Source organism: Dendrobates tinctorius, unplaced genomic scaffold (genome assembly GCF_039654945.1).
Source record: "Dendrobates tinctorius isolate UK_male_01 unplaced genomic scaffold, ASM3965494v1 ptg000251l, whole genome shotgun sequence".
NCBI lineage: Eukaryota > Metazoa > Chordata > Amphibia > Anura > Dendrobatidae > Dendrobates > Dendrobates tinctorius.
In genome coordinates this window covers 661,538-684,992 of record NW_027361918.1, presented here as the reverse complement: position 1 = coordinate 684,992, position 23,455 = coordinate 661,538, and positions in this window count along the sequence as shown.

Genomic DNA, 23,455 nt, shown 5'->3' with positions numbered 1-23,455 from the left:
TCCCAAGGGCAACAGGAGTAATTGGACCCCAAAAGTTGTTGTGCAATTTGTCCTGAGTAGGCTGATACCCTACATGTGTGGGGGGAACCACTGTTTGTATGGCAGAGCTTGGAAGGGAAGGAGCAACATTTGACTTTTTCAACTCAGAATTGGCTGGAATTGAGATCAGACGCCATGTTGCATTTGGAGAGCCCCTGATGTGCCCAAACAGTGGAAACCCCCAATTCTAACTCCAACCCGAACCCCAACACACCCCTAACCCTAATCTCAACCCTAACACAAACTCTAGCCCCAACCATAACTTTAGCCACAACCATAACACTGACCCTAACATTAGCCCTAACCCTAATGGGAAAATTGAAATAAATTATTTTTTTATTTTATTATTTTTCCCTAACTAAGAGGGTGATAAAGGGGGTTTGATTTACTATACTGCTCAAAGAAATAAATGGAACACAAACAGCTTGTTATTTGATTTTCTACTTTTATTTGGAGTATCATTCCAAATCCAAAACTCCATGGGATATTTATTTTGATTTACATTGATCATTTTTATGTTTTATTGTTCTCAATGCATTCCACTATGTAATGAATAGAAATTTGCAACTGGAATAGTGTTCACTTTATTTTTTTGAGCAGTATATTTATAGCGGGTTTTTATGTTTGGCAGCTGTCATACGCTAAAAGACGCCTTTTACTGCAAAAAATAGTTTTTGCATCACCACATTTTTAGAGCTATAATTTATTCATATTTTGACCCACAGAGTCAAGTGAGGTCTTATTCTTTGCGGGACGAGTTGACGTTTTTATTGGTACCACTTTTGGGAACATGACATTTTTGATCGCTTTTTATTCCGATTTTTGGGAGACAGAATGAGCAAAAACCAGCATTTCATGAATTTCTTTGGGGCGGCATTTATACTGTTCCATGTGTGGTAAAATTGATGAAGCAGTTTTATTCTTCGGGTCAGTAAGATTACAGGGATAGCTCATTTATATCATTTTTTATGTTTTGGTACTTTTATACCATAAAAACTATTTTATATAAAAAAAATTATTTTTGTATTGCTTTATTCTAAGAGCTATGGCTTTTTTTATTTTCCCATTGATGCAGCTACATGGTGGTTTGTTTTTTGCGGGATAAGATGACATTTTCAGCGGTACTATGTTTATATATTTGTTTTGATCGCGTATTATTCCACTTTTTGTTTGGCGGTATGATGATAAATAGAGTTGAGCGACTTTTGTTTTTTTTATGGTCGAGTTTCATTTCATGAAACCCGACTTTTCCAAAAGTCGGGTCGAGCAAGATCGGCCGATTATAGGGAAAAGTCGGGGTCGTCCCGAAACACGAAACCCAATGTAAGTCAATGGGGAATAAAAGTCGGCAGTGAGAGGAGGACAGGAAACACACCTACAGTGCCCATTTGAATGCCAAAAGCATCAAATTCTTCTTACTTAAGCTGGTCAACCTTAATTAACTTCATAATACAAGTTACGCACTGAAAAATGGGGGTTATTTGGCTAAAGTTGTGGGGGGGTAGGGCTGGCTCCAGGTTTTCATGTGCCCTGGGCGAAAGAGCGCCCCTTTAACACATAGTAGATGTAGATATACTGTAGATATAGTATATCTTGACTTCAGCAAAGCATTTGACAAAGTCTCTCATACAATCCTTATTGAAAAAATGACTAAGTATGGAATGGACAAGGGAACTGTTAGGTGGATTCATAACTGGCTTAGTGATCGGACCCAAAGAGTGGTCGTAAATGGCTGCACATCCAGTTGGAAGAATGTCTCAAGTGGGGTACCACAGGGCTCTGTCCTGGGCCCTGTATTGTTCAACATCTTTATCAACGATTTAGATGAAGGAATTGAGGGTAAACTGATTAAATTTGCTGATGACACAAAGCTAGGAGGGATAGCTAATACTAGAGAAGAGAGAGAGAGGATTCAAAAAGATTTAAATAAACTGGAGAAGTGGGCAGCAACTAACAGAATGGTTTTTAACAGGGAGAAATGCAAAGTACTACATCTGGGCAATAAAAATGAAAAAAGCATATATAGAATGGGAGGAATAGGGCTAAGTGACAGCACATGTGAAAAAGACTTGGGTATACTAATAGATCACAGACTGAATATGAGTCAACAGTGTGATGCAGCAGCAAAAAAGGCAAATGCAATTCTAGGATGTATTAACAGAAGCATACAGTCTAGATCACGTGAAGTCATTATTTCCCTCTACTCCTCTTTGGTCAGACCTCATCTGGAATATTGTGTCCAGTTTTGGGCACCACATTTTAAAAAAGACATCAACAAACTGGAGCAAGTTCAGAAAAGAGCGACCAGAATGGTGACCGGTCTGCAAACCCTGTCTTATGAGGAAAGGTTGCAGGATTTGGGAATGTTTAGTTTGCAAAAGAGAAGACTGAGAGGAGACTTAATAGCTGTCTACAAATATCTAAAGGGCTGTCACATTGTAGAAGGATCAACTTTATTCTCATTTGCACAAGGAAAGACGAAGCAATGGGATGAAACTGAATGGGAAGAGACACAGATTAGATATTAGAAAAAACTTTTTGACAGTTAGTGATCAATGAGTGGAACAGGCTGCCACGAGAAGTGGTGAGTTCTCCTTCAATGGAAGTCTTCAAACAGAGGCTGGACAGACATCTGACTGGGATGATTTAGCGAATCCTGCTTTGAGCAGGGGGTTGGACCAGATGGCCCAGGAGGTCCCTTCCAACTCTACGATTCTATGATTCTATTCTATGATTCTATGATTCTAGTACCACAACTCATCATGCTCCGATACGGCAGAGAAATAGCGGTATAGTACAATGAAAAATACTTCACTTTTTACATCTCATGACGAGGCCCATCTATTTCTCCATACAGAATCATTGCTCCCATATAATGTTTGAAACAGTATATGATGAGCTCCACATAATGCTACAGTATATGTTGGTCCCCATGGATGAAGCTCCACTGTCTTATGGGCCCAAATAATGCTCCAAACATAATGGGCCCCATTTCTAATGCTCTAGTGTATAATGGGCCCTGTAAATGCTGCTCCAGTGTCTGATGTCCACCTTTGGAATGTTCCAGTGTATGGTGGGCCCCATCTATCATTCTCCAGAGTATAGTGCTCCCCAAAAATTGCTGTCCCAACATTGAAAACAATCAAATAAGTCTCCTCACTAGGGAATCCCTGTACTAGTCTGGACTCCTCGTCGTCCCCATCTTCCATCTCACTGCACAGTATTTCAACCTTGCAAGTGCTGTGATCCTGAGCAAGCAGGGGTGCCCACTCGTTGGCGACGGCACTGGCACAGGGCCCCTGATAGTACGGTGGTGTGTCTGATGGCGGGTGGGCCGAACCTGCACTTTCATCTGCAGCTTCCTCTTTGTCACCGTGTAATATGGAACTGTATATGGGAAGGGTAACCTGAGTTTCATCAGGGTCAGATTCAGGCCGTGTAGCATGCGAGGGGAATGTAGTGGTCTGGGTCAATGTACCAGCAGATTCATCGAGCAGTGGCTGGGCATCAGTGCACTTGTGTCGCCCCCAGGAGTACGGTCGCCACAGTGGCATTACCTTCCTCCTAGGGAGTGTGATGTCATGCTTGGGAGCAACAAAGGATCTCTCTAGCAGGTTAACTGATTGGGCGGCGTTATTCCCACGAGTCATGACCCTCCAAACAGCGTTCATGAAGGCAAAGTGTTTGTTTTACGTGGGCAGTATGGTTGCAAAGCTGAACCTTAAAGGAATGTCCAGAAGGGCACCACCAGGAGTGGAGCCTATGGCGTAATTTGACTCAACACGGGCAACCTCAACCATGCCAGCTACAGAACAGATGCACACATTGCAAGCTTAATTCCGTTAACGAACGAGACTCCGTCATGCCCCGCGGTCCGAGTCTGGCTTACTAGAGGGACACGTGAGGCTCTGGCACATGAGATTGGCCAATAACTGGTGTGTCATGCCCTTACATGTCCGTGGCTGCATGTGCGCTACACTGAAAAGGCCAGCGTTTGTCGCTTACAGGTGCAGATAACCCGCTGAACAACGTTAGTGATGGGGATCACTGATTACAATTATTACTCGCGAACGATGATTTCCCAGTAAGTGCAGGTCAACCGCAGTTCCGGAATTACGCCTAACCGTCATTCCTGAAAAACTTACGTGTGCAAACCACAGGTGCTGTAGCTTGCTTAACAGCTCGCCAGCCGTTCTCACGCCCAGTATGGATTACACGTGATTGCACAAAGGTGAGAAAGGGTACCGTATCCCCAGATAACATGTATGGATAGCGTACACATTCAAAAGATATGTCTATACATCAGGAGGCAGGCTCAGACGGTGTTAGGCCCAGTATGGCTTGCAAGTGATTGCACAAAGGTGAGAAAGGGTACCGTATCCCCGGATAACATGTATGGATAGCGTACACATTCAAAAGATATGTCTATACATCAGGAGGCAGGCTCAGACGGTGTCAGGCACAGTATGGATTTGACGGCCCAGACTACACAGCGGAGGAGCATGGAGAGGTAAAGATTGCAAATGCCGGGGCCCTGCCCAAGCAAGGGGGGCCCACTCGTGGGCGTCGGTACTGGCACTGACCCCCTCATAGTACGGCGGTGTGTCTGCCAGTGCCCGCGCCCAAGAGTCGGCCTACCCACCTGTCCAGGGCAACGGCACTCGCATGGTGTCGTGCGCTATGTGGTGACCCCGGCCATGGGGGGGGGGAGGCAGCACAGTTAGGGAGTTTTAGAAAGTGGCATATGTTGATGTTGGACATTCAGCTGATGCAAAAGGCGAAATAGGTCAAGTCCCAGGAAGAGGTTGAGCAAAGCAAGCCATTTTTCTGTCACCCTATGTGTCATCAGGGGAAGGTGGGACAAAATCCTTGGAAACCCATGCATGGTTCATTTTAATGAAGGTTAGATCATCCACATTTTGGGTTGACAGACGGGTCCTTTTTTCTGTCAGGATTGATCCAGCTGCACTGAAGACTCTTTCCGATAGCACACTTGCTGCTGGGCAAGCGAGTTCCTGTAAGGCATATTGTGCCAATTCAGGCCAGGTGTCCAGTTTAGCGGCCCAATAGTCAAAGGGGAATGACCTGTGTGGGAGAACATCGATATGGGAGGAAAAGTAGTTTGTAACCATAGTTGACAACTGCTGTCTCCTGTCACTTTCCATCGATGCAGTATTACCAGTTGTGTGAGCGGTACTTGAAAAATCAGTCCACAACATTGTCATGAAACCCCCGTCTCCAACGCCACTTCTGCTGTGTGCACCATGAACACCTCTGCCAAGTTGCCCCCGGCCCGTACGGCTCGTGTGAGAACCATCACCGCTGCTGTGTGCTGGGAATGCCTCAAGCAACCGATTTACCAGAGTTGCTTGTTTATTAGCCAATATTAGGTCAAGGTTCTCCTGTGGCATGATGTTTTGTAATTTGCCTTTATAGCGTGGATCCAGGATGCTGGCCAACCAGTAGTCGTCATCGTTCATCATTTTGGCAATGCGGGGGTCCCTTTTTAGGATCCGCAAGGCATAATCTGACATGTGGGTCAATGTTCCCGGTGTCAATGATGCACTGCGAGTGCTGGTTGGAGGAGCACTTTCTGGCAAATCCACATCCCTCCAGTCACGCACAAACCCTGTACCAGACCTTGCCACGCCAACATTTTCACTTGCCCCACGAGATGCATCCTCCTCCCCTAAGTAATCATCCCCATCATCATCATCCTCCTCCTCCTCTTCTTCCTCCAACTCGTCCAGGAGAGGTCCCTGAGCAGACAATGGCTGAATGTCATCAAGGATTCCCTCCACCTCTTCCTCCTCGTCAACATTGGCTGCAGACGCCTGCTCCTTAAGGTGCGTCAAAGTTTGCATGAGCAGACGCATAAGTGGGATGCTCATGCTTAGGATGGCGTCGTCTGCGCTTACCAGCCGTGTGCATTCCTCAAAACACTGAAGGACTTTACAGAGGTCTTTCAGCTTCGACCACTGCACACCTGTCAACTCCATGTCTGCTCTCAAAGTGCCTGGCCGTGTATCCTCCCACAAATGCATTATGGCCTGCCTCTGCTCGCACAGCCGCTCCACCATGTGCAGGGTGGAGTTCCACCTTGTTGCAGTGTCGATAATGAGGCGGTGGTTGGGAAGGTGGAGCAATCGCTGCAGCTTCTGCATACGAACGGAGTGTACAGGCGACCGGCGGATGTGCGCGCACAGTCTTCGCACCTTATGGAGCAGGGCTGTTAACTCCGGATAATTTTTGAGGAAGCACTGCACCACCAGGTTCAAGGTGTGAGCCAAGCAAGGTATGTGGCTGAGTTTTGAAAGGGCTATGGCTGCCACAAAATTACGGCCGTTATCACTAACTACCTTGCCTGCCTCAAGATGTACACTGCCCAGCCATGACTCAGTTTGTCGCTACAAGTGCTCGGCCAGCACCTCGGCGGTGTGTCTGTCGCCCAAACACATCATCTGCAACACAGCCTGCTGACGCTTTCCACTAGCTGCTCGATAAGGGGACACCTCGTGTGCAACAGTGGCAGCTGCAGATGGAGTGCTCGTACGACTGCGCTCTGTGGACAAGCTTTCGCTTCTGGAGGAGGAGGAGGGTGGAACGCCTACAGCCAACTGTTTCCTATACCGTGGGCTAGGCAGCACTGTCCCACCACCGCTGTCCCCTGTGGACCCTGCATCCACCACATTAACCCAGTGCGCAGTGATGGACACGTAACGGCCCTGGCCATGCCGACTGTACCATGCATCAGTTGTGAGGTGCACCTTTCCACTCACTGACTGCTTGAGTGCATGGACAATGCGGTCTTTCACATGATGGTGGAGGGCTGGGATGGCTTTGCGAGAGAAGAAGTGGCGACTGGGTAGGTCATAGCGTGGTACTGCATAGGCCATGAGTTTGCGGAAAGCTGCGCTTTCCACCAACCGACAGGGCATCATCTCAAACGAGATTAGTTTGGCAATGTGGGCGTTCAAACCCAGCGTACGCGGATGAGAGACTGAGTACTTTCTTGACCTACTCTTAGTGTCTGGGAGGGTGAGCTGGACTTGAGAGCTGCATATGGTGGAAGTAGCGGTGGACAGGGCGGACTGAGAGAGGGTTGATGATGGCGATGGAGTTGGTGTTCTTTCTGATGGCCTAGATTCAGTATTTCGTTGATATAACAGTGGGATTCCCTGACTGCTGTGGCCTTGCAACGACACCTCAACATTTGCTGCTGTGCTAACCGGTGGGCTTACAGTGGGGGAAACAATGTAGCGTTGCTGACTACCTTCTTTGTGATCAGTTGCACATGTGGCACTTGAGGTTTGGTGTTGTGTCCACGCTTGCAAGTGCATGCTGGTTAAATGTCTAAGCATGCAACTGGTATTCAAATTTTTCAGATTTTTCCCTCGGCTAAAGGTCTTTGCGCACTTCTTACAGATAACCTTGGCCTGATCATGAGGATTTTGTTCAAAAAAGTGCCACACTGCACTCTTCCTACTTTGGCAGACATTTTGCGGCCTAGCACGCTGTGATGTTTTGACCCTCTGGACAAGCTGTCCAGCAACTCTTTTGATTTTTGGAACCTGTCTTTGGAGTGCTCCGGGCCTGCCAGATAACAGCTGTTGCGATGTTGATGTCTGCTGTGGATGCTCCTCATCTGAGCTATTGGAAGCAGCAACCTCTTCCCCCAATGGATGCCAATCTGGGTCAACAACTGGGTCATCCATCACCTCCTCTTCAATGTCATGTGCACCTTCCTCTGTGTCACCGTGTATGGTGGTATAGTGTGCGGGAAGGGGCACCTGAGTCTCATCAGGGTCAGAATCTGGCTCTGTACACTGCGAGGACAATGTAGTGCTCTGAGTGAATGTACCAGCAGAATCATCTATCAGCAGCTGTGCATCAGTGCACTCCATGTCAGATTCATCTTGGCCTGGGTAATTCACCATTTCACTTGATAATCCAGGCATGGTATGTGAAAACAGCTCCATGGAGTAATCAGTAGTATGGCCTGCATCATCCTTCAATCTTGGTTGTGGTGAAGGACACAAGGAAAGGTGTGGTTCATGAACATGAGCCTCCAATGACGACTCAGTGCTTTTACTTTTTACAACTTCAGAAGAGGAGGCGATAGAGCTGGAGGCTGAGTCAGCAATGTAAGACAAAACTTTTTCCTGATGCTCTGGCGTTAAAAGCAGTTTGCCAACTCCTAGAAAACTAAGCCTTCGAAGCCTTATGGAGCCAGACGATGACGCAGGCTCAACACCTCCTGCATTCGGTCCTATTTTGCTTTTGCCACTACCATCAGATCCACCACCAACACCATCATTACCAGCTGCCAACCCCCACCCAATTCCACGGCCTCTTCCACCAGCCTTCCTCATTTTTGGTAGAAATGTAGACAAATTCCTACAAACTATATAGTAATGTAAAACAAGGTACAAGGTGTCTATAGGACAGGGGAGATTTAGATTTTCTGCAGACACTTGTGGACACTGGACACTTGGATTGTGTGAGGCCCACTGAATATCACAGCGCTATGTCACAGGCTCGATGGCACAGGTGTGAAAAAAGTGACTACAGGATAAAGGAGATTTTGAATTTCTGGGAGATTCTGAATTTCTGCAGACACTTGTGGACACTGGACACTTGGATTGTGTGAGGCCCACTGAATATCACAGTGCTATGTCACAGGCTCGATGGCACAGGTGTGAAAAAAGTGACTACAGGATAAGGGAGATTTTGAATTTCTGGGAGATTTTGAATTTCTGCAGACACTTGTGGACACTGGACGCTTGGATTGTGTGAGGCCCACTGAATATCACAGCGCTATGTCACAGGCTCGATGGCACAGGTGTGAAAAAAGTGACTACAGGATAAGGGAGATTTTGAATTTCTGGGAGATTTTGAATTTCTGCAGACACTTGTGGACACTGGACACTTGGATTGTGTGAGGCCCACTGAATATCACAGCGCTATGTCACAGGCTCGATGGCACAGGTGTGAAAAAAGTGACTACAGGATAAAGGAGATTTTGAATTTCTGGGAGATTCTGAATTTCTGCAGACACTTGTGGACACTGGACACTTGGATTGTGTGAGGCCCACTGAATATCACAGTGCTATGTCACAGGCTCGATGGCACAGGTGTGAAAAAAGTGACTACAGGATAAGGGAGATTTTGAATTTCTGGGAGATTTTGAATTTCTGCAGACACTTGTGGACACTGGACGCTTGGATTGTGTGAGGCCCACTGAATATCACAGCGCTATGTCACAGGCTCGATGGCACAGGTGTGAAAAAAGTGACTACAGGATAAGGGAGATTTTGAATTTCTGCAGACACTTGTGGACACTGGACACTTGGATTGTGTGAGGCCCACTGAATATCACAGTGCTATGTCACAGGCTCGATGGCACAGGTGTGAAAAAAGTGACTACAGGATAAGGGAGATTTTGAATTTCTGGGAGATTTTGAATTTCTGCAGACACTTGTGGACACTGGACACTTGGATTGTGTGAGGCCCACTGAATATCACAGCGCTATGTCACAGGCTCGATGGCACAGGTGTGAAAACAGTGACTACAGGATAAGGGAGATTTTAAATTTCTGCAGACACTTGTGGACACTGGACACTTGGATTGTTTGAGGCCCACTGAATATCACAGCGCTATGTCACAGGCTCGATGGCACAGGTATGAAAAAAGTGACTACAGGATAAGGGAGATTTTGAATTTCTGCAGACACTTGTGGACACTGGACACTTTTGGATTGTGTGAGGCCCAATGAATATCAGAGCGCTATGTCACAGGCTCGATGCAGCAGGTGTGAAAAAAGTGACTACAGGATAAGGGAGATTTTGAATTTCTGCAGACACTGGACACTTTTGGATTGTGTGAGGCCCAATGAATATCAGAGCGTTATGTCACAGGCTCGATGCAGCAGGTGTGAAAAAAGTGACTACAGGATAAGGGAGATTTTGAATTTCTGCAGACACTGGACACTTTTGGATTGTGTGAGGCCCAATGAATATCAGAGCGCTATGTCACAGGCTCGATGCAGCAGGTGTGAAAAAAGTGACTACAGGATAAGGGAGATTTTGAATTTCTGCAGACACTGGACACTTTTGGATTGTGTGAGGCCCAATGAATATCAGAGCGTTATGTCACAGGCTCGATGCAGCAGGTGTGAAAAAAGTGACTACAGGATAAGGGAGATTTTGAATTTCTGCAGACACTGGACACTTTTGGATTGTGTGAGGCCCAATGAATATCAGAGCGCTATGTCACAGGCTCGATGCAGCAGGTGTGAAAAAAGTGACTACAGGATAAGGGAGATTTTGAATTTCTGCAGACACTGGACACTTGGATTGTGTGAGGCCCAATGAATATCACAGCGCTATGTCACAGGCTCGATGCAGCAGGTGTGAAAAAAGTGACTACAGGATAAGGGAGATTTTGAATTTCTGCAGACACTTGTGGACACTGGACACTTTTGGATTGTGTGAGGCCCACTGAATATCACAGTGCTATGTCACAGGCTCGATGGCACAGGTGTGAAAAAAGTGAATTGTAGAATTGGGCAGAATAGGAATCTCCTTAGAGTGTAGGTCTGTAAGAACGGAACAAGTCCTCCACTTATCCTTCCACAGTGACACACAGATAGCTTCACTGTGGCTGTGATAACAGCCGTTACACGGTACTGTGTGAGGAGCGTACACCGCTGTATGGTGTGAATAAATGCACACTCAGTACCTTAGCAGGACAAAAAAAAAAATTGGGATTGCTTTTAAAAAAGCAGTTTGCAGAGCAGTGGGTAAACAGCAATGCAGCTGTCAGGAAGCCTTAGAAGGCAGCCTAACAACCAACACCGCTGATCCACCACAATATAGCCTCCCCTTGCACTGCACACACAGTGACTGGTGTGTTGCACAGGCAAAATCGCTAGCAGCAGAAGCAGTTTTTTTGTCTTCTTCCCTGCCTAACGCTCTCCCTACAGAATCAGCAACCTCTCCCTATGCTAAGATCGGCAGAAGTAAGATGGCGGTGGGCGTGCACGCCCTTTTATACCCCCTGTGACGCCCACCAAAGCAAGCCAATCACTTGCATGCCCTTCTGAAAGATGGTGGCGACCCCTGCCTATGTCATCACGTTGCCCACAGTGTCCGTGGATCCTGATTGGCTGAAAAAGAGCGCTAAACAAACTTTTGAAACGCGACTTTGGCGCGTAAGTCGCCGACCTCGTGGCCGACCTCATCCTAGAGTCGGGTTTCGTTTCATGAAACCCGACTTTGCCAAAAGTCGGCGACTTTTGAAATTGTTCGACCCGTTTCGCTCAACTCTAATGATAAAGCAATGTTTTTTTTTGCTTTTTTATGGTGTTCACTAAAGGGGTTAACTAGTGGGACAGTTTTATAGGTCGGGTCTTTATGGACTTGGCGATACCAAATATGTGGACTTTAATTATTTTGATTTTTTTTAATTCAAATATTTATTTATTGATGGAATAAATATTGATTTTTTTTATTATTTTTAAAAAATATTTTTGCAATTTTAACTTTTTTTTTAATTTAGTTCTTACTTTTACACCTTGTCCCACTATGGGACCCTCATTTTGTGCAGGCTGATATTGCATGCAGATCTGCATACTACAGAAGCTGTCAGTGCTGCAGCTTCTATACACCAACCTGAGAGGCTTCCTGACCTGCACTGCGCATGACAGGAAGTCTCTCAGGCCTGGAGACCCGGATGTCATCATGACAACGTCGGGTCTCCATGGCAGCGATCGGGAACCTGCGTCATGCCGCGGGGTCTCCAATCCAAAGGCAGAGGAGCTTTCAGCCCCTCTGCTGGCTTTGGAACGCTGCGATCATGTTTGATCGCAGTGTTCCGGGGGTTAAAATGCCGGGAGCGGTCTGTGACCACTCCTGGCACTTACTGCCGGGTGTCAGCTGTGAGAACCAGCTGATACCCGGCCACGATCAGCCGTGCTCCCCCCATAAGCGTGGTTGATGGCACAATACGCACTATACTGTCCATGGGCATTAATGCGCAGGGCACATAGATGGGATAGTATTGTACGTCTAAGGTCAGAAAGGGGTTAATATATTTTTTTACATTGTCCCATCACTGTATGGTGTCAGATCACTTGTCTGATACTGTGCACAGCATAGTATCACATCAGCATCAGGGAAGGAGGCGTCTCAGGTCCTGCTCCCAGCAAACGCTCACAAGTCACATTCCCTGCAAGACCCCGCGGCCATCTTGAGGCCAGGGGTCTCCATGGAGACGATCAGGACATCCGCACCCGACGCTGAGCGTAAGTCTGCGTAATCGGTGCACCGTACATATAATGCTGTTTGTGGGAACGCAGCTCCCGCAGGGCAGTACAGGTACAGCGCATGTCGGGAAGGGTTTAACCAATGGCGGAGTATTTTTTTTTTAATATCGCCTTTATGACACACGCCAACAGCAGACTCAGGAAAATTACTGGGAAATAGTGACGTTTGCATATCTCAGCACGCTTTATGCCAGTTGCACAGCTGCTAGATAAATATACATTATTTCAGCAACAGGCGAGGAATATTAATTAGCTCTAAAAAATGGCGGTTTAGTATATGCTGATACTGAGGAATATTATTTTGCTCTAAGAAGAGCTGTTTTGTATATTATGGTAGTGGATATGATACCCTGCCTCTCTCCCTACTCCACAATCTGTTCCTGCACTATCCACAATGCAAACTAGCAGAGATCTGCAGCTTGTACTTGCAATGCGAACACCCTGCCTGCCTTTCCCTCTCCCTCCTATTAAATCTCTCCCTATGCCATCTCCACCTAGCAGAGAACTAATATTAACCCAAAAGAGAGAAGAAAGCTACTGACCAAAAAACTGGGATCACCACATAAATCACACAAAATTCATGTTATTAAATTTCAGACAGACCAAAAAACCATTTAAAAACATTAAAAAGCCACTCCATGACAATAGACCCATAGGGTTAAAAATGTAGCCCTCTAAGACTCCCCTATCACATAAATTATATAGATACATCCAACCAAATGATTATTAAGGATTGAAAAGCAAGATAACTTGGTGTCAGAAATACCATACAGATGTATTGCAATAAAACCCAAATGGGTAAGACAATCAAGCCCCAAGCCCCTGACGAAGCTACCTTGCGGTAGCGACACGCGTCGGGCATCTCCACAGGCTCCCCCTATCTGTGGTATTGTATCAGAGCGGTGCACTTAGCGCTTATGTTATGCGCTACCCTGGATGATGACTACCGGGTCTGAACCAGTTCAGCAGGGTCCTGAGGCATTGTCTCTGGTCCTTTTGCCTCATTATGTTATTTCTCTGACTATTAGGGGAAGTGGGTAATATGTGCATCTCCCTAGCACATGGCATTATACACTTGGGTCTTGATTGTCTTACCAATTTGGGTTTCATTGCAATACATCTGTACGGTATTTCTGACACCAAGTTATCTTGCTTTTCAATCCTTAATAATCATTTGGTTGGATGTATCTGTATATAATTAATGTGATAGGGGAGTCTTAGAGGGCTACATTTTTAACCCTATGGGTCTATTGTAATTGTCATGGAGTGGCTTTTTAATGTTTTTAAATGGTTTTTTGGTCTGTCTGAAATTTAATAACATGAATTTTGTGTGATTTATGTGGTGATCCCAGTTTTTAGGTCAGTAGCTTTCTTCTCTCTTTTGCATTATCTATTTATACTGACTACTGCTGTATCCCCTTATATATCTTGGTGGTGCCCTCCTTATCTTTATTATTGTAATTAGAACTAATATTAACCCTCATGAGCTCTTAAAAAAGGTTTTTGTAATCTCAAACTCTCCTTATATGCTGCTCTCACTCTCCCTCTGCTGTCACTAGGCTCTCACGCTGTTTCCGCATGTAATGTGCGCAAAATGGCACCGACAGGGCTTAAATATCCCCTATGACGCTGTAAGTCCAGCCAATCACAGTAATGTCACACCAAAGATGGCGACGGAATTCCTGTGATTGGCAAGCAAGCCCAGCATGTTTATTGGCTGCAAGTAAAGCACCAAACATGTGAGCGGGTCACTCAAATATACCTACTCACCGAGTAACAAATAGCCTGAATAGTGTACTAGTGCCGAATGTATTCGCCCATCAATAGTAAGCAACGGTTTCCTGGGGTTTACACGTAGAGGTGTTTAGGTGTCTGGCTCTGATGCAGCTTCTCAGACACTTGGAATGTGTAGGGGGATCTGTGTAGTGGATGTTATGTGACAGATTTTGAGTATATTATGGAGACAGATGACACAGTGAGGCCTGACTTCCCACAATACACACACGTCTGAACCAGACATCGGACAGGAGTAATGGCAGCTACAATCTTTATGAGAATCTGCCGTATGCACCGGCACACCGGCTCTTCATGGTGCACAGGAACAGCACCGGTACCTATAGAGCGCTCGTCTGAACGAGTCCTGGGGAAACTAGTCACGGAGCCGTCAGGAGGACGGACACTCGGCTTACTCTAACCCCTGCATTATGGCAATCACCGTAAACATACCAGTAGACCCACTAGTCAAAGGCTAAAGAAAAATGGAACAAAAAACCAAAGGAGCAAATCAAAGCTTTATTGTAAATCCCATAACGCTGCAGCGGGCGGATGTAAGACTTCCTGTGCAAGATGGGAAAGAAGGAAACAAAATCTCCCACAGACATAATTTGCACTTATTGATGCATATCTGGTCAATATCTTGAATTAGCATTTGGAAACCAACAGAAGAAATGAGACTTCAGTATAAGAACGTCTTTCATGTTTCGGATCTTCTCCCGGCTTTGGCGGCTTACAAATCATAATGCAGGATACTAAATATATTGCATGTTTCCATTTTATTTATTTTTTGTCCAATCCCATCACTTTTATCCTTAAATACATGTTGGCACCACTGACACGGCAAGGAAGGACCTACTGACAATTTGTAAGGACTTTGAAGAGTTGGGGAAGAAAGTAAAGGACCTGGATGCACAGTAGTTTTTTCTTCCATCCTTTCAGTAGACGGGCATGGCACTAGGAGATGGAAAAGGATCCTTGATGCGAACAACTGGTTAAGACGATGCTGCAGACAACAAGGATTCGGATTCCTGGACCATGGTGTGAATTACCAGTACAACGGACACCTCGCCAGAGACAGACTACACCTCAACAAACCTGGGAAATACACATTCGCCAGAAGACTCGCTACACTCCTCAGGAGAGCGTTACACTAGAAGAAGAGGGGACGGGAAGAAAAACGTTAGACGCAAACATGAAGCCAGAAAATATTCTGATGAAGGATATGAAGTGCGGCAAAGAAGATCCAAGACAACATACTCAGAAGGGAGGTAAGAAAATGTCTAAAACAATCCACAGGGAGGAGATTGGAACAAAGCAAAATCCTCTAACCTGCATGCTCGCAAACACCAGAAGCCTGACAACCAAGATGGAAGAACTAGAAGCAGAAACATCTACAGGTAACTATGACATGGTGGGAATAACCGAGACATGGTGAGATGAAAGCTATGACCGGGCAGTTACCTTACAGGGTGACAGTCTGTTTAGAAAGGATTGTAAAAATCGGAGAGGAGGAGGGGTTTGTCTTTATGTAAAGTCTTGTCTAAAGTCCACTTTAAGGGAAGATATTAGCGAAGGGAATGAGGATGTCGAGTCCATATGGGTCGAAATACATGGAGGAAAAAATAGTAACAAAATTCTCATTGGGGTCTGTTACACCCCCCAAAACAGAAATCATGGAAAGTCTACTAGTCTACTACTAAGGCAGATAGATGAAGCTGCAACCCATAATGAGGTCCTTGTTATGGGGAACTTTATCTACCCGGATATTAACTGGGAAACAGAGACCTGCGAAACCCATAAAGGCAACAGGTTTCTGCTCATAACCAAGAAGAATTATCTCTCACAATTGGTGCAGAATCCGACCAGAGGAGCAGCACTTTACACCTAATACTATCTAACAGACCGGACAGAATAACACATCTGCAGGTGGTCGGGCATTTAGGAAATAGCAACCACAATATTGTACAGTGTCACTTGTGTTTCGCTAGGGGGACTTGTCAGGGAGTCACAGAAACACTGAACTTTAGGAAGGCAAAATCTGAAAAGCTTAGATATGCCCTTAATCTGGGTGACTGGGACAATGTCCTCAGAAATAAGAATACAGATAATAAATGTTTAAGAACATCCTTAATAGGCGCTGTAAGCGGTTTATACCTTGTGGGAATAAAAGGACAAGAAATAGGAAAAACCCAATGTGGCTAAACAAAGAAGTAAGAGGGGTGATTACCAGTAACAAGAAAGCATTTACACTACTAAAGCAGGACGGCCCCGCTGAGGATCTAACAACTATAGGGAGAAAAATACTTTATCTAAAAAAATAATTAAAGCTGCCAAAAAGGAAACAGAGAAGCACAAAGGAGAGTAACACTGATCCCAAGCTGTTCTTCATCTATATCAATAGTAAAAGAATCAACAGTGAAAGTGTAGGTCCCTTAAAAAATTTTGAGTTAAGACTGGTTGTAGATGACAAGGAAAAGGCGAATATATTATACACCTTCTCCACGGTATTCACAGTGGAAAATGAGATGCCGAGAGACAAAGAAAACCCGATATTAAGGGTCACCAATCTAACCCAAGAAGAGGTGCAAATCTGGCTAAATAAGACTACAATAGATAAATCTCTGGGACCAGATGGCATACACCTATGAGTACTAAGAGAGCTGTAACAACCCTGCTGGCATCGCTGTAAAGCCTCCCATCTCCCACACACCAACTTACTCACTGCTCCAGGCCATGCTGTGATTTCTGTCTGCTGCCAGCTCCATGCTCTGTGCCGCTTGTCTCCAATCTGCTCTGTGTATGTTTTCTGGCTGTGTGCATAGGGGGCGGCGCCAGAACTCTCTGGTTCTTATGGAGTCAGGGTGCACCTGTCTAATGTGTCCCTGACCAATTACCTAGAGCCCTCTAGCATTTAGGGCAGCTCCACCCAGTGGAAAGTTTCCTGTGCAATGTGTTAACTCAGTTAGTGTCTTGCTACTGAGCTGCCAGGTCTTGCTCTGTATTCCTCCTTCTCTGGAGCCTGGTCTCTGTGTCTTTGTTCTAGCCTTGCTTTGTACCTGTGTATACTCTGGTCCCTGTGTCCTTGGCCCTGTCTTATACTGTTGCCCTGTCTGAAGTCTGTCCTACCTTTGTCTGTTTCCTCATTTTTTACTTCTTTCCCTGCAGTGTCTTTCCTTTTGTCCTCCCTGTCTGCTTGTGTTCCGCACCCTTGCGGCTCTGTTCGTGCTCCGCTCTCTTGCAACTCTGCCTGCTATGTACTCTTCAGGCTCTGCCTCTGCTCCGTACTCTTGCAGTTCTGCTTGGTTCTGGTTCTGCTGCTGAAGAACTTCTTGCTGCTCTACAACTCTTCTCTGCTGCCTTGCAGTTCTCCTGCTGTGTGAACAGGTCCAAACCTGTTCCGTCATACTCCACTCTTTCCTGTCAGTACCCGTACCTGCTCCTCCTATGTAAACAGGCCCAAACATATTGTCATACTCAACTCTTTCCTGTCAGTACCAGTACTAGCACCCACTGTGAGGTCTCTACCTGTTCCTTCATACACACCTGCCTGCCCCGTGCCTCAGCCGAGCCTGCTTATCCTGTCTCAGCTGTGCCAGCTTGCCGTCTCATCTTTGCCTACCTGCCCCAGGCCTCAGTCGTGCCTGCCCCGTGTCTCATCCTGCCAGCCTGCCCTGTGTCTCTGCCGTGCCAGCCTGCCCTGGGTCTCTGCCGTGCCAGCCTGCTCTGGGTCTCTGCCGTGCCTGCCAGTGTCTTTGCTGAGCCCGCCTGCCAGTGTCTCTGTCATGCCCGCCTGCCAGTGTCTCAGCCATGCCGTCTCCTCAAGTGGGATCAGCAGCATCAGCCAGACACCACCCTGGAGTGGCACCTGGCAGCTGCCTGTCACACAAGCCTGAGCTCACCATCAGAGGCTCCAGTGAAAAACCAAGGCAGCTCTCGTAGTCACGCCCCTTCCAGGGTAGTCTAGTTTGTGGCACAATGGGGCCATAACCCCCTGGCTCATGCCCACCAGTCAGGGCGTGAGCGTGACAGTTTGCACAGGCCATGGTCCCCACTGAGTCCCATGTCCTTGCGCTCTCTGAGCATCACAAACTTTTTTCTTGCCCGTATGAGCAGCCTGAAGTATTTATTCCACCAAGGGTGGTTCAGATTGATGAGACATCTGATCCAATCATAGCCTCTAAGGCTCTCTACGATCAACTCCTGGCTTATGAGGAGCACAACTCAGCAGACCCGCCTAGGTCCTATGGGAATCCTAATGAGTGCCAAGGTTTCCTGGAAAAGTGCTTGCACTACATCCTGCAGAATGCAGCTTGTTTCTCCTCTGACTGGGTCAAGGTGGGATACATCATGTCCTACCTAGCAGGAGATGATTTACTATGGATCTGTCCCCTCTGGGAAGCAGGGGATGCTATCGTCATGAACCTAGGGGCCTTCCTGGTGGCCTTCCGTAAAGTCTTTCACATGCCTCGTCCAGCTGCTCCTGCGAAGACTTCCGTGCCTAGATCCGAGAGGCACTCCAGATGGTCGAAACCTGTGAAGAAACTGCCACGCCAAACCACAACCATCTGTGACCCTCCAGTTTCTCTACCTGTTAAGGCAGCTACCCAAGTGAAACCTAAGAAGGTTGATGTGAGTGTGGTGTCAAAGCAGCTGCCCAAAACCCGCTGTAAGAAGGGCATACGGTGTCGCTGCGGTTGTGAGGAACACCCAGACGGCCTTTGTCCAGAGGATCTAAAGCTCCAGAACCTTGGGCCAGTAGGAGAGACTGCCCTTGGTGAGAGTACTTCCCTTCCACTAAAGTCTGTGACTGTTCCGGTGCCTTGTGGAAGCTTCGGCCCTGCAGATGTGTTAATGCTGCAAGTCAGACGGAGTCTGTGTGGGGTTCCTGTTCCACAGCTCCAAAATCCTGTGGTGTTTGGTGATGGCTGAGCCCTACTTATGAACAGTCCAATATTGAAGGGACAACTACAGCTCCAAATTGGAGCATAATATTTGGAGAAGTTTGTCTTCCACTTGTTGACTAGTGCGCCCGGTACTCTACTGACCATTCCGGTTTGAAGACCCAGTGTGGTGATGCATTGGGAACTATCAAGTCTCCAGAGGTGTCTAGTTCCTATACTACAAGGTCAATCTACAGTGATCTCCACCTGATCTGATGGCTGTGGAGTCATGGTGTGCTGACGTCACTGAAGAAAAGTAAGCAGTGGCGCCCTCTCCGCACACCTCCTGTGACAATACCAGTGAACAGGTTCATAGAAACATCCCTGTTGCTTGAAAGTTTTTCTCTGGACCATAGAAAGAAGATGGTTCCTGTGAGGATGCCTTCAGATTCCATGTGGCAGGTGGATGAAGACGTTGGACCAGAAGTCTATGTGTTTCTGTTTCTCACCAACCCAGAGGAAGAGATCAAATTTTCTTTTGACAACGGGCAGAAGATGGATCCTATGCAGCTACCCTCTGCTTCCATTTGGCCGGTTGGTGAAGATACCAAAACGGAGGTGCTTCCCTCTGATCCAAAGGAGGAAGTCCAATTTTCTTGAGATAATGACCTGAAGTTTGACCCAGAGAAAGTGTCTTCAGTTTCCAGGTGGCCGGTTGATGTTGAGGTCAAAACAGCTTCCAAGTCCTTGCTTTCTGTCAACCAGGTGAAAGAGGTCCTGGCCCTTGTATCTTCTGTGTGGGAAGCTGACCTTGCTAGATACAAAGAGACTTGGTAACCTGAGATCCCTAATGTCACACCTACCTCATCGTACCCGAGGAATGTCATGATGGCTCTGACTGTATGTCTGCCTATCCTTCTTCTACAAGTTATTCTGGCGGGCTTGAAGAATAGGGGCCGTAAAGGGCGGGTACAGTAACAACACTGCTGGCATCGCTGCATAGCCTCCCATCTCCCACACACCAACTTACTCACTGCTCCAGGCCATGCTGATTTCTGTCTGCTGCCAGCTCCATGCTCTGTGCTGCTTGTCTCCAATCTGCTCTGTGCATGTTTCCTGGCTGTTTGCATAGGGGGCAGCGCCAGAACTCTCTGGTTCTTATGGAGTCAGGGTGCACCTAATGTGTCACTGACCAATTACCTAGTATTTACAGTAGCTCCACCCAGTGGAACCTTGCCTGTGCAATGTGTTAACTCAGTTAGTGTCTTGCTCTGTGTTCCTACTTGTCTGGAGGCATTACTCCCAGCTTTGCTACTTCTGTCTGCCCTCCTGGGGGCAGAATATCCTGGTCTCTGTGTCTTTGTTATAGGCTTGCTTTGTACCTGGGTATAATCTGGTCCCTGTGTCCTTGGCCTTGTCTCATACTGTTGCCCTGTCCTACCTTTGTTTGTCTGTCTCCTTGTCTTTGACTTCTTTCCCTGCAGTGCCTTTCCTTGTGTCCTCCCTGTCTGCTTGTGTTCCGCACTCTTGCGGCTCTGTTCGTGCTCCGATCTATGGCAACTCTGCCTGCTCTGTACTCTTGCGGTTCTGCTGCTGAACCACTTGCTGCTCTACTACTCTTCTCCGCAGTCTTGCGGCTCTGCTCGTGCTCCGCTCTTTCGACTTTGCCTGTTCTGTACTCTTTAGGCTCTGCTTGTGCTCCGTACTCTCACCGGTTCTGCTTGGTTCTGGTTCCACTGCTGCAGAACCTCTTGCTACTCTACAACTCTTCTCCGCTGCCTTGCAGTTCGCCTGTGTGAACAGGTCCAAACTTGTTCCGTCATACTCTACTCTTTTCTGTCAATACCCGTACCTGCTCTTCCTGTGTAAACAGGCCCAAACCTGTTCCATCATACTCCATTTTCCTGTCAGTACCAGTACTAGCACCCACTGTGTGAACAGGTAGAGACCTGTTCATTCATACACCATACCAGCCTGCCCGTGCCTCAGCCATGCCTGCTTGCCCTGTCTCAGCCGTGCCTGCCTGCCCCAGCCGTGCCACGGTCTCAAGTGGGATCAGCAGCCACAGCCAGACACCACCCTGGAGTGGCTCTTGCCTGCAGCACAAGCCTGACCTCACCATCTGAGGCTTTAGTGAAAGCCAAGGCAGCTGTCCTAGTCACGACCCTTCCAGGGTAGTCTGGTTTGTGGCACAGTGGGGCCACCACCCCCCTGGCTCACGTCCACCAGTCAGGAACTAAGTAATGTTATAGACAAGCCATTATTTCTTATATTTAGGGACTCTACAGCAACAGGGTCTGTTCCACAGGACTGGCGCATAGCAAATGTGGTACCAATATTCAAAAAGGGCTCTAAAAGTGACCCTGGAAATTATAGGCCAGTAAGTCTAACCTCTATTGTTGTTATAATATGTGAAGGGTTTCTGAGGGATGTTATTCTGGATTATCTCAATGAGAATAAGGGCTCATACTCGCTTGCGAGAGACTCGCACAATTCTTCTGCGAGTCTCTCGCATGAAAACTTGGCACTGCTTACGGCACTCGGACCGGTGCGTGCGGCTACATGTATTTATATGCAGCCGCAAGCCGCACGTTCCGGTGCGAGTGCCGTCGGCAGAGCCAGGTTTTCATACAAGAGACTCGCACGAGAATCGTGCGAGTCTCTCGCAAGTGAGTATAAGCCCTAACTGTTTAACTCCATATCAGCATGGGTTTATGAGGAATCGCTCCTGTCGAACCAATTTAATCAGTTTTTATGGAGTTAAGCTATAGACTGGACCAAGGCGAGTCATTGGACATGGTATATTTTGATTTTTCCAAAGCGTTTAATACCATGCCACACAAGAGGTTGGTACACAAAATGAGAATGCCGGGTCTGGGGGAAAATATGGGTAAATGGGTAACTGGCTTAGTGATAGAAAGCACAGGGTTATTATAAATGGTATATTCTCTAACTGGGTCGCTGTGACCAGTGGGGACCGCAGGGGTCGGTGTTGGGACCTTGTCATGATCCCAGTGCAGGTTTTGACCTGCACGTCAGGGGTTAATGTCTTGAGCTCCGTGCAGGCTTTGACCTGCACACCTGTGGTTAATTATTGTGGCCTCTCCTTGGTTCAGGCAGAGCTTTTTATTGCCCTGAGATACTCCAATCCCTGTCAGTTATACTTTTGCCTTTGGCCGAGTGTTGTGACCCCTGTGTGCCTGTTGTCTTATAGCTTGCTTATATGGTTCTGATCCGGGTGAGTCAGTCCACCAACATGTCCCCATTCCTAATCAATTATGGGTTTAATCCTCATTTTGGGGAGTTTTCACGGGTGGATTCCGGTTGTCCAGGGGCAGAGGGGTCCGTCCAATGGTTAAAAAACCTCTGGGCTGAAGTCCAGCGCAATATCTCTCGGACCCAGGGGAGGTACAAATATTTTGCTGACAAAAAGAGGGCCCCCGAGACACGTTTCAGGTGGGGGAGGTTTGGCTTTCCACAAGTAGCATCAACTTGAAGGTACCGTCAGCTAAATTGGGACCAAAGTTCATTGGTCCATACAAGATTGTGGAGATAGTCAACCCAGTGGCATATAGGTTGCGTCTCCCCGCCTCCTTAAAGATATCCAATGTGTTCCATAAATCTCTGTTGAAACCCGTGGGGTCTGTCAAGGAGGACTCCGAGTCTGTTGTTCCTCCAGTGTTGGTGGAGGGTCACTTGGAGTATGAGGTTGGACATATTGTGGACTCTCGGCGGGTGCGCCGCTTTGCAGTACCTGGTCCACTGGAAGGGATATGGACCGGAGGATCGCTCGTGGGTCCCTGCTCACTCTGTACATGCAGATCGCCTGGTTCGGGCTTTCCATGCCAAGTACCTGGGGAAGTCTGGGGGTCCAGAGGCCCCCTGTTGAGAGGGGGTACGGTCATGATCCCAGTGCAGGTTTTGACCTGCACGTCAGGGGTTAATGTCTTGAGCTCAGTGCAGGCTTTGACCTGCACACCGGGTTAATTATTGTGGCCTCTTTTTGGTTCAGGCAGAGCTTTTTATTGCCCTGAGATACTCCAATCCCTGTCAGTTATACTTTTGCCTTTGGCCGAGTGTTGTGACCCCTGTGTGCCTGTTTGTTGTCTTATAGCTTGCTTATATGATTCTGATCCGGCTCTGTCCCCCGTTGTGAGTTTGCCTGTTGATTCTGTACTGTATATCTGCTTCTCTGGTTTCTGACTTCTTGGCTACATCTTGACTATCTGTTCTGTCTTGCCCTTTGGTAATTGTCATGCTATCTCGTGCATAACCCCGGCCTGATCTTTTTTATTTCCCTGTCTATGCCTATTAGTAACTTTGCTCCGTAGTTACCATTCTAGGAGTTTTCCTGCAGCTCCTAACTCTCGGGAGTTTAGGCCACGCCCCCAGCAGTCACATGCTTCAGGTCCTGTGGGTCTAAAGCACGCATCT